General features: G+C 44.7%; 1 long non-coding RNA gene across 1 annotated transcript in view; it reads right to left on the bottom strand.

Annotated features, from left to right (window-relative positions):
* LOC139281185 (uncharacterized) overlaps window positions 1-5913 on the bottom strand; it is a 42322-nt gene extending 36409 nt beyond the window's left edge. Inside the window, exon 1 of the long non-coding RNA XR_011596838.1 lies at window positions 5819-5913. This is a non-coding gene — a long non-coding RNA (uncharacterized lncRNA). The remainder of the gene's footprint in view (window positions 1-5818) is intronic.
* Between the last annotated feature and the right edge of the window lie 6994 nt (window positions 5914-12907).

Genomic DNA, 12907 nt, shown 5'->3' on the forward strand with positions numbered 1-12907 from the left:
CATGTATGCGAGTCGGAATATCAGTATACAATTCCATCACAATGGTGCTGCATTCAGTAGAGTTCATACCCAATTATAACTGGCGATACAATCCTAATCGTTTCCTACATTGAATTAAAAGTTTAAACTTTGTTCGATAAAAGTTGTAATTTGCCAAAGCTGTTCAACTCTCATCCTCTTCACAGTCTCCATGATAGCTTTCAAATCACGCGTCACACCATGCTTCAATTCAGGGACAGGAGATGGGTAGCTCAGTTCAATAAAAAGAGAGGAGTTTCAAATGTTTCGATTTTTATCGCTCCTTTCCTGAAGGTGCTGTCACATGGCAGGGGATGATTCCACAAGTGCGCATTCTTCTTGTGCATGTTCAGACATCCAGCAACGATAGGCTATTAGACCTCAGAAGCATCCCTGCCAAACCCAATCCTGTCTTCATCTGACGTCCATGCATGTCTACTTCCCAGTAGGGGCTACTGGAGGGTAACCAGGAGCAGGAACCCTGGATATTTTCTTAGCTTAGGGGCAAAGAGACCAGTTGTAGTCCTCCTATTGCCGCCTTAGCTGAGATCAGCTAACAAGCACAGACCAAGAGCAGAATGTAACACCTCCATAACTTGTTCATAGGAACATTAGGAACAGGAGTAGACCATTCAGCCCCTTCAGCCTGCTCCATCATTCAATTAGATCATGGTTGATCTGTGCCTCAACTCCATTTATCTGCCATAGCTCCTTATCCCTTGATACTGTTACCTAACAAGGATCTATCGATTTCAGTCTTGAAATCTCCAATTGACCAACATCTACAGCCTTTAGGGGGGCAGAGAATGATAGATTTCTGCTATCGACCAGATCACCCCTCAATCTTCTATACTTAAGGTAATACAAACCAGGTTTATGCACCTGTCCACCTAATTTAATCCTCTCAGTCCCTGTATCATTCTGTTAGGAAGTGCATTCACCCTTTGAGCCATTGTGGATCTCCCACTTAATGATTTTTTTATTCAAATAAATAAAATGGTGACTTTTAAAGCAGTTACTGAACATACAAATACTTTTATCGTATCTCTTTTGACTACTACTAATTGGAATAAACAAAAAAATGGGTGAGCTGCAGTAAGGCCTGTGCGTTGGCTGCATTATCATAGGGCTGAGGTGGCATTACTTTAATGTACTGTTTTATCAGAACTTCAGTTGATAACTTGGAGCAGAGAAGGGGAAATTTAATAAAGGCGTTCAAAATCACGAAGGGTTTAGATAGAGTAAATAAGGAGAAATTCTTTCCACTCGCAGGAGGGTCGGTAACCAGAGGGCACAGATTTAAGGGGATTGACAAAAGAGTCAGAGGGGAGATGAGGAGAAATCTTTTGACGCAGCGAGTTAAGATGATCTGGAATGCGCTGCCTGAAAGGGTGGTGGAAACAGATTAATAGTAACTTTCAAAAGAGAATTGGATAAGTACTTGAAGTCCTTTCAAAAAGTTGGCACAGGCACGATGGGCCGAATGGCCTCCTCCTGTGCCGGAAGACTCTTTGTCACTTGTGTCAGCTGTGCCTCAGTGGTCATTATCATGTTGCTATTTGTGAGAGCTTGCTTGTGCACAAATTTGCTGCAGTGTTTCCCACATTACAACAGTACTTCATTGGCTGTAAAGCGCGTTGAGACGTCGGGTGATCGTGAAAGGCTCTATACAAATCCAAGTCTTTTAACTGGGAAGGCAGCATTTCAGCTCAGTGTATTTAGTTCAGCTCTAACAACACAGCTCTTTCAATGCTGCTTAATATGGTACCTGTGAGACACCATCTGCATCACATTATAATACAAGGTCATTTGGACCGCATGTCATCATGTTGCAACCATAAAATATTATTCATATTTCACTCCGAGGTGACAGCATGATTGAGAACAGATGGGACTGTACGAAAAAAAATACTCTTGGAACCAGCCCAAAATCTACACAGCAACACACATCACGCTGAAAATTATTTACATCTAATTCTTCTAATTTTACTTAACTAACATGCAGTAGAAACACAGTGACAATGAATAGCCACAGAGTGTCATTAATATCCGACTGACACCGCTGACTGTAATTCACTTATCAGGTCAGGCCATTTGTGGAACATAAATCACACCCCCTGACCTCTCATCCTATATCCTCCATTTATCAAGACTGGGACTTCTCTCTCTCTGAACACAGTGTTTGGTCATCATTTCTGCTGCTCAGTTACTGGATTGTGCTCCAGTCAACAGAAATGAGCTGCAACCATTGAATAAATAAATTGTGGATAATTGTGGGCGCCCATCATTTTAACTTGCAAAAATATGTTTTAGAAACCACAGGCATTTTTGATGAGCTTCCATGTGATTTTTTTTTCCATTTCTGGAAACTGCTTCAGGGTTCAGTGCTGTAACGAGAGCTTTTAGAGAAGCAGAGAGTGCTGCAGGGTGAGCAATGACTCTGCAGCTCAATAATGTTGTGAGCTGCAGCTATTTGGAACAGTGTTAGAGAAGGATCATTTTAGCCATTGCCATTTATTCTCCCCGAGAACCCACAGCACAATTGCACAGCCGATTGAATTGTTGGCTTCTCATTTCGCAAATGGCCTGTACTCCTCCGTGATCCTTCCAATTTTTGCGTCTGCGGCCAGTGCAAATGTTAACTTGAATAACACAGGCACAACAGCAAGTTGCCAGAAAGCATCATAAGACAGTTTATTCTCAGCACAACGTGGGAATGGCTCTTTTAAATTTAGTACTCCTGTTGCAGAGTTTTATGTGAATTTGGACATGGAGGTGACCCCACTCAGTATGAATCAAGTGCTCTGACTTTCATTGCCCTGACATATTCCTGACACATCCTGTCATGTGAAGCTCTGCACCAGGGGCATCAAAACAGAGTTTTGATTCTTACTGTAATGTATTTGCTTCATGGGTTCTTTGCTTAAGAATTCAGAGAAACACATTGCTAGGTTTAACAATCACAGTACCAGTTCATCCACTAGGCTCACAACTGCATACCTCATCGTGGATGACCTAGACTAGACCTAACTGACGGGGGTTTTATTGAGTCTCGTGACTGGCTAAGCCACTCACAATGCAACAGCTCTACAAACCTGTGAGCATACATTACACTTAAAATAGGGTGCCATTCTCACAGGGGTTTCTCTCAATCTCCTATCGTATACTTGACAGAAACCTCGGTGTTAAATGACCAGTTCAGTTCAAAAATGGTAACTGGAGATCTTGTGTACGTATTAGGATCCGGGTTTCCATTTTAAATGAGCCTACCACCTGACTCAGGGGGCCGCCCATATGGTAGGCCTCGGGGAACGTTGCCATGGCAAGAGGCCTGAAAATTCAGTCCCTTAAGGAAACATTCAAGCCCTGAAGATGTCACAGGCAAAAAAAATCAAGAGGCTGGTTCCTGGAATCACAGGATTGAATGATACAGAAATATTGGAGAAACTTGGGACTTTTCACACTTGAAAAAAGGTGACCTTTTAGAGGTGCATGTAAAATATTAAATAGTATATAAAAGATCTACCTGAAGCAACCTTTCAAGGGGCAAAGGTTCAAACTGGTAAACTGCAAATTTAAGATGGATGTCAAGAATGATTATTATGAGGGGGCGGATGGAGTGAAAATCTTTTGAGGCATTTAATGCTGTGATGGGAACACTATAGATTTTTCTTTTAGATGGATGCCAAAAGGCTTTTATCATCCGTATTTATCGTAAGATCTATATGTGAAATCTTGTAGTTACATTTTGGCTGGATACTGCTCGGGGGTCATTTCACTGATAAGCTGACCCTCCCCTGAAGAGTGTGACTGAGGATACCCACAAACAGTGCACAATCCCTGCCCAAACAAGCAAATTAAAAGAAATGTTGGCGCTTCAGAAACACCGTTGGTAGGAGGTTGTAATTATAGAAAAGAAGACTTGCATTTGTATAGTGTCCCAGGATGTCCCAACGCACTTTACAGCCAATGAAGTACTTTTAAAGTGTAGTCACAGTTGTAATGTAAGGAAATGCAGCAACCAATTCCCTCACAGCAAGGTCCTACAAACAGCAAAGAATTCATCACCAGATAATCTGTTTTGATGATTGTTACACTCATAATAAATGGAGAGACTGAGTACTGTGTATAATGAGCAAGTGTGACCTTAGCTCCTTTATTCAGGTTCCAGAGTGCAGGTACCTCGTGGGTGACCTGCTCAAATCCTGTGCTCCCCAAGGGATGCTGGGATCCCTTGGGACTCCAACAGTTAGGTCCTCTGGTGATCAGGTGTATTGCAAGTTACAAAGGGTTAAATACATAACAATGATGATGGTTGAGGCCTAAATATTGGCCAGGATACCAGGATAACTCCCCTGCTCTTCTTTGAAAGAGTGCCATGGGATCTTTTACGTCCACCTGAGAGTGCAGACAATGTGAATGTAGGAATTTATAATGGGAATATACAAAAATAAGAACATTTATTACTTTAAAATGGGGACTGAATGATATATGTATGCCCTAGATCAATGATCTCTTGGCCTCTAGCCGGCTTAACTCTACTTTTGGTCTTGCCACTGTCACTAGAGATCAACTAGTTATGATTTAAGCTTAGTGATAGAAATCCAATAACTACGTTTCTATTAGCAACTATTACATTTAATTAATAATTGGCTTTTCATTGTTGCAGAAGGGACCAAATTGTGGCTCAAGTGGCCCTTAAAGTACATTGTTAGAAGATGCCAAGTGGTAGGACCCAAATGATACAATATCACAGCTATCATAATCCTGATTGGAGCCTAACTGAAGTTCAGTCTCTCCTTTTTCCAAGCAATTACAAACTCACGTTCGTTCACCATTATTCCTCTGGGAAGTGAATCCATCAACTGGGCCATTCTCAGGGGCGTATTAACCATGAGGCGGATTAACCACGGGGCGGATAGGGTCACAGCCCCAGGCCCATCAAAGAATATAGGCCCATCAAATAAATGTAAGAAAAAAATATAAGGCCTCCCAAATAGGCTGAATAGAATAGAGAATAAAAGAGGAAAAACAAGACCGAGGAAAATAGTGTTTATTGGTATAACATGTACATACCTATTTTTGCAGCGACAAGGGGCTAGAATTTTATAACTACCCGCCAGTGCCCGATTGCCACCCTAAGATTCCCAAAATTATCGCCGGCGAAAACTGCCCCCCCAAAAAAGAAAAAAATCCGCCCAGCAAAAAAAATGGGCGTTGCACCCTGATTCTGGGTGAAAAGGTAGAATTTAGAGTCGATTGGGCAGTTCCTAACGAAAATGGGCGATAAAATAAATTACTAAAAATTTACCCCGAGGCTGCGGTTTGGGCCTAAGAGCAGAAAAACACAAAATATTTTTTCAAAATACAGAACATAAAAAATCATTAAAACATTCTCAGGGCCCTTTTAACCTAAATCACTATAACAGAATTTTAAAATAATGAGTAAAAAAAGAATTACAAACCTTTTTCTTGCAGAGCTACTCACCTATTGCCCAGCTCCGATGATGCTCGTGGGCGTTTTTTTTTTAAATACTTACCTACGGGTCACCGCTGAGCCAAATATCGCGCCAGGGCGATCGGAGGACAGTGCACACCGGCAGTCTGCTCCCCAGCAGTACCTCGAAACCGCCGGCTTAACTCAGCTGGGGAATTTCTCGCTGACCTGGTCATCGCCCACAATACAGCCCAGAAACCGGGCGGTAAGCCAATGGAATTTCTAGCCCAAGATCTTTACTATTTGTGTATATGTATAGGAATCTAGTATTACAATGTTACCAGAACCAGAATATATACCTACTTGTTACAGAATATGTGCTTTCATTGTTGAATATACTGGCCTATGTTTTTAATATGTCTCTACTTATCTGTAGAATAACTCTACGGGGCCTAGTGCTGTGCTTGAACTGCTGTGACCTTAGTCTCTTTATTGTAACACAGATTGAGGCAGCAATGTTGTGACCAGCCTTTTATATAGCTACTGCCTGGGCCTCCCACAGTTGCACCCTCTAGTGGTACCAGGATAGAATGTACAGAGTAGACATATATGACAACATTACCCCCAAAGTCTTTGATGCGAGTTAGTTACAGGTTGAGGTGATCCAGAACCCTGCACTTCCTGGATGATCATCTGGCATGGATGAGTTGGTCGGGCCACTGCTGTCTTGCAGCGCTGTTGATCTGACTGGACTGTTGGAGATGGTGGGATCATCCACGTGGTTGGCAGCTAGGTCTGTTGCTGATTGGGTGTGTGTAGGTGGATTGCTGAAGGTAAGGTCCTCTCCCGGTAGTTCCTGGTTACCTGTAAATCGCAATTTGGTCTGGTCCAAATGCTTTCTGCACGTTTGTCTGTTAAGCAGTTTGACAAAAAACACTCTATTCTCCTCCTTGGCTGAAACAGTGCCAGCGACCCATTTAGGGCCATGACCATGATTCAGCACAGACACCGGGTCGTTTACGTTGATGTCACGTGATAAAGCCATGCGATCATGGTACATGTTTTGCCGATAACGCCTGGTTTCCATCTGATCGTTGAGGTCAGGGTGGACTAAGGAGAGCCTGGTTTTGAGTGCACATTTCATTAGTAACTCTGCAGGGAGGACCCCGGTAAGTGAGTGGGGTCGTGTCCTGTAATTGATCAGCACCCGGGATAGGCGGGTTTGTAAGGAGCCTTCCGTGATTCATTTCAAACTCTGCTTTATGGTTTGGACTGCCTGCTCCACTTGGCTGTTAGATGCGGGCTTGAACGGGGCAGACCTGACATGCTTGATGCCATTGCGGGTCATGAACTCATTGAATCATGAACTCATTGAAACATGGACCTTTGTCGCTGACCAGAATGTCGGGCAAGCCATGGGTGGCGAACATGGCCCTGAGGCTTTCAATGGTGGCGGTGGACGTGCTGGATGCCATTATTACACATTTGATCCATTTAGAGTAGGTGTCCACTACAATGAAGAGCATTTTTCCTAGAAAGGGGCCCGCATAATCTATGTGGATCCTGGACCATGGTTTTGAGGGCCAGGACCACAGACTGAGTGGAGCCTCCCTGGGGGCATTGCTCAATTGTGAGCAAGTGTTACACTGGCGCACGCATGACTCCAAGTCCGAGTCAATGCCGGGCCACCAGACGTGAGACCTGGCGATAGTCTTCATCATGACCATGCCTGGGTGGGCAGTGTGTAGGTCACGTATGAAGGTTGCCCTGCCTTTTTTTGGCAGGACGATGCAATTGCCCCATAAGAGGCAATCCGATTGGATGTACATTTCATCTTTACGATGGTGAAACGGCTTTATCTCGTCTTGCATTTCTCTTGGGACCGCTGACCAGCCCCCATTGAGGATGCAACTTTTTACAAGAGATAACATGGGTCCTGGTTGGTCCAGGTCATGATCTGGCGGGCCCTTCGCTTTCGAAGACGTCCATGACCAGGCACAGGTCTGTGGGCTGCGCCATTTCCACCCTGGTGGTGGGCAACGGTAGCCGGCTGAGGACATTGGCGCAGTTCTCAGTGCCTGGCCTGTGGCAGATCGTATAATCGTAGGCCGACAGTGTTAGTGCCCATCTTTCGATTCACGACGAAGCATTGGTGCTTATGCCTTTGCTTTCCAAAAATAGTGAGATTAGGAGCTTGTGGTCGGTTTCTAACTCGAACCTGAGTCCGAACAAATACTTGTGCATTTTTTTTTACCCCATGGATACAGGCCAAAGCCTTCTCAACCATATTATAGGCTCTTTCAGCTTTGGGTAGACTTTTAGATGCATATGCAACTGGTTGGAGTTTGCCCGCTACATTTGCTTGCTGTAAAACACATCTGACACCGTACGATGATGCGTCACATGCTAAAACAAGACGTTTATTGTGTTATACAATTCAAGCAGCTTGTTCGAACACAGCAAGTTTCTGGCCTTTTTGAAGGCGGCCTCTTGATTTTGACCCCAAACCCAGTCATCTCCCTTGCGTAGCAACTTGCGCAATAGTTCGAGCAAGGTGCTCAACCCTGGAAGAAAGTTACCGAAATAGTTGAGTCCCAGGAACGACCGCAGTTCCGTTACATTTCATGGTCTGGGTGCATTCTTCGAGTCCGTGGGCCTGATGCCGTCTGTCACAATCTTCCTCCCCAAGACTTCTACCTCTGGCGCCAGGAAGACACTCTTGGATCATTTCAACCAGAGTCCGACTCTGTTTAGTTGACTTAAAACCTCTTGCAGGTTGTGCAGGTATTCGGTGGTGTTGCGACCAGTGATTAGGATCATCCTGAAATACAACGGAGCATGGAACCGATTTCAACAGACTCTCCATGTTCCTTTGGAAGATGGCTGCAGGCGAGCGGATCCCGAACGGGCACCTGTGATACAAAAACAGTCCCTTGTGTGTTAATGCACGTTAATTTTTTCGCCGACTCAGCCAACTCCTGGGTCATGTAAGCGGAGGTTAGATCCAGCTTGGTGAATGCCTTTCCCCCTGCTAATGTCGCAAATAGATCATCAGCTTTGGGTAGCGGGTACTGGTCCTGTAATGGAACTCGGTTGATCATTACCTTGTAGTCGCCGCAGATCCTGACCGTGCCATCGCTCTTAAGTACTGGAACAATCAGGCTGGCCCACTCGTTGAATTCGACTGGTGATATGATTCCCTCGTGTTGGAGTCTGTCCAATTCGATCTCCACTTTCTCCCTCATCATGTAAGGGACTGCTTTGAGCCTTGTGATGAACAGGCCGTGCCTCGGGGACCAAGTGAATCTGCACTTTGGCACCTGTGAAGTTGCCGATGCCTGGTTCAAATAGGGATGGGAACTTGCTCAGTACTTGAGCACAGGAAGCATCGTCCACTGAAGATAGTGCTCTGACGTCTTCCCAGTTCCACCGAATTTTCCCCATCCAGCTTCTGCCAAGCAGTGTTGGCCCGTCGCCTGGTACAACCGACAGTGGCAATCAGAGTATCTCTCCAAAAATAGACCTCTAGCTGGGGTGCTCCTCCTCTTCCCCCGTGAAATATGGAAGCAACGCTGGGCTTCCACGTAGCAAATGCTCCGGGTGCTGAGTGAGAGGGATTGGAAATCAGATTTAACCAAACAAAATGTTGGGAGTTGGGATTTCAAGTGGATTACAGTGTTGTTCAAAGAAAAGGCAGCCTTCTCGTTTCATCATCTGAGTCACCAGAGATTACAAGATGAAAAGCCGCATCAAGAAACATTGACTTTCATGACTAGTCCTGGCTCTTTGATGCACAACAGCATCATAAGCAGACACAGCCAGAACTGGAATCAGAAGAAAAATGGGATTTCAATTCCAATTATCTCCGCCTATTTTTTCGTCTTCTTTGCTGTCTAGTAAACAGATTCTATCAGACATCCCTAACCCCATGCTAAGCTGGTGGCACATCCTCTCCCCACAACAGATGGACAATCTGATACCTCGAATGGATTCTGTTATATCTGTCATGCTCTGCTGAATACCTGTCAATTCACAAACCACTTAACATAAAAGCAGAAGCGAGGTCCAGCGGAAATATTAATGACCACTTCCATGCTGTCAGGATCTTAGCACAGGACTGGACCATTTCTCCTGTAATAGTTTCTGGTACATTCAACTGCAACTCCTTCTGTATATAATCTTAATTTCAATGCACAAAAATAATACTTCTTTTTACATTCAAACCTCTCAAAGTACTTCAATCAATTAATTTGGAATGCAGTAACTGTTGTTAAATAGGCAGTCATTCTACCTCAGCTGTGTCCCATAAATGGCGATGAGGTGAATGACCAATGGATCTGTTTTTTTGATGATATTGTTTGAGGGAGGAATGTTGGCCAAGATACAGGATGAAGTTTGCGCTCTTCTTCAAATAGGTACAATAGGTTCTTAATCTTCACCCGAACTGCCAGAACCTTATTCAATATCTCATCCACAGAACAGTATCTGACACAATATAGCACCCCCTCAAGTACACTACAAGGGTATCGATGAAGAATTAAAGGTTGATTTTTTACTTGGGCTAGGTAACATACATGAGGACAGTAAACCGACCAACCCCCTAAAGGGATGAGGCCCGGGAGGCATAATGCCAACATTCAGAGCTTTTTGGGGGAGTGTTCCATATTTCCACTATTCTTTGTGCGAAAGATGTTTCCTGATTTTCACTTCTAAATGTCCTAGCTCTAATTTTAAGATTCTGCCCCCTTGTTCTTGATTCCCCCACCAGAGGAAATAGTTCCTCTGTATTTACCCTATTGACTCCCTTTATCATTTTAAACATCTCACTTAGGTCATCCCTCAACCTTCTAACCTCAAGGGAATACAAACCAAGTTTATGCAACTGGTCCTCATAACTTAAGCCCTAGCATAATTTTGGTGAGTCTACGCTAACTGGCTCAAATTTCCCATTCACTAAAAAACAATGAACTAATAACCACTTTCTCTTAAAATAAAAGTTGTCATCCACTAAAAAGTAACCAATCCAATCATCAACAAAAAGCATCTTTTGAGCAGCTATGCTGGGTCCCCAAGTACCACTAAACATTTATAATATAATAGATACAGCAAGGTCTATGGGCCCCGACAACATCCCGGCTGTCGTGCTGAAGACTTGTGCTTCAGAACGAGCCGTGCCTCTAGCCAAGCTGTTCAGGAACCGCTACAATGCTGGCATCTACCAGACAGTATGGAAAGCAGCCCAGGTATATCCTGTCCACAAAAAGCAGGACAAATCCAATCCCGCTAATTACCGCCCAATCAGTCCACTCTCAATCATCAGCAAAATAATGGAAGGTGTTGTCGACAGTGCTATCAGGCAGCACTCACCAATAACCTGCTCACCGAAGCTCAGTTTGGGTTCCGCCTGGACCACTCGGCTCCAGACCTCATTACAGCCATGGTCCAAAATGGATATTAAGGGAATTAAGGGAATCAAGGGATATGGGGATAGTGCAGGAAAGTGGAGTTGAGGTAGAAGATCAGCCATGATCTCACTGAATGGCAGAGCAGGCTCGAGGGACCGAATGGCCCATTCCTGCTCCTATTTCTTGTGGACAAAAGAACTGAATTACAGAGGCGAGCCGAGAGTGACATCAAGGCAGCATTTGACTGAGTGTGGCATCAAGGAGTCCTAGTAAAACTGGCGTTAATGGGCATCAGGAGGAAAACTCTCCATTGGCTGAAGTCATACCTAGCACAAAGGAAGATGGTTGCGGTTGTTGGAGGTCAATCATCTCAGCCCCTGGACATCGCTGCAGGAGTTCCTCAGGGCAGTGTCCTAGGCCCAACCATCTTCAGCTGCTTCATCAATGTCTGGCCCTCCATCATGTCAGAAGTGGGGATGTTTGTTGATGACTGCATAGTGTTCAGTTCCATTTGCAAAACTGATGCAGTCCATGCCCATATGCAGCAAGACCTGGATGACATTCAGGCTTGGGCTGATAAGTGGCAAGTAACATTCGAGCCACACAAGTGCCAGGCAATGACCATCTCCAACAAGTGAGAGTCTAACCACCTCCCCTTGATATTCAACAGCATTACTGTCACCAAATCCCCCACCATCAACATCCTGGGGGTCACCATTAATTTAACCAGCCATATAAATACTGTGGCAACAAGAGCAGGCCAGAGGCTGGGTATTCTGTGGGTATTCACCTCCTGACTCCCCAAAGCCTTTCCACCATCTACAAGGCGCAAGTCAGGAGTGTGATGGGATACTCTCCACTTGCCTGGATGTGTGAAGTTCCAACAACACTCAAGAAGCTCGTCTCCATCCAGGACAAAGGATCAACACCCCATCCACCACCTTCAACATTCACCCCCTCCACCACCGGTGCACCGTGGCTGCTGTGTGTACCATCTACAAGATGCATTGCAGCAACTCGCCAAGGCTTCTTTGGCAGCACCTCCCAAACCCGCGACCTCTACCACTAGAAGGTCAAGGGCAGCAGGCACATGGGAGCACCATCACCTGCAAGTTCCCCTCCAAGGCACACACCATCCTGACTTGGAAATATATCGCCGTTCCTTCATCGTCACTGGGTCAAAATCCTGGAACTCCCTCCCTAACAGTACTGTGGAAGTACCTTCACCACATGGGACTGCAGCGGCTCAAGAAGGCGGCTCACCACTACCTTCTCAAGGGCAATTATGGATGGGCAATAAATGCTGGCTTTGCCAGCGACGCCCACATCCCGGAACAAAATTTTAAAAAAGAATTACCAATAAATGTGCACATCCCATCTTTCAGTCCGTTTGCCTTCTGCTCCATTTCCAGAGCTTGGATCGTTTAATTGGATGTTGGGGCCCAATATTCTTCAGGCCTCTGCATATGCATAACCTTAGGGACCAGAGAGCTTCCCCGAGGAAGCTTGTAGCTTTTACAATGTCGTATTGGTTTAACCGCCCAGCCATATGATGTGATTTTCTGTCCAGCTGCTGAGGCGCTGACAGCTGCAAGGCAACATTGAGAGCGGGAACCTGTCAATCAAAGGTGTCTGCTCTTTGATGATAAAATATCTTTGCCTTGCATTAATAAATCCTGCAGAACCCTTACCATTGTCCAGCGTATGTAGGTGCGATGTGGAGACACATGCTGTTTCTGTCCCTGCCCTCGTTGCCTGTAGCAGTTTTACTCCAGTTTCTATGTTTGAGCAGCTGTCACTCAGACATGCAGCTCACCCACACAATCTCAGCCCACCCCCAAAGGGCCTTGCAGCCGATTACAACATTATCTGCACTTCAAAATGACTTATTGAAAGGAAACCATTAATTATTTCTGAATTTATTGATTTATAGCTTTATAATGGATGGGAAACCAACTTCATTAACTAAACACACATCAGACTGCACCTTTCAAAAAGCATCTTTGAATTCACAACATGAATCCTGATCCTGAAATGAAACAGATTT

Source organism: Pristiophorus japonicus, chromosome 15 (genome assembly GCF_044704955.1).
Source record: "Pristiophorus japonicus isolate sPriJap1 chromosome 15, sPriJap1.hap1, whole genome shotgun sequence".
NCBI classification, from domain to species: domain Eukaryota; kingdom Metazoa; phylum Chordata; class Chondrichthyes; family Pristiophoridae; genus Pristiophorus; species Pristiophorus japonicus.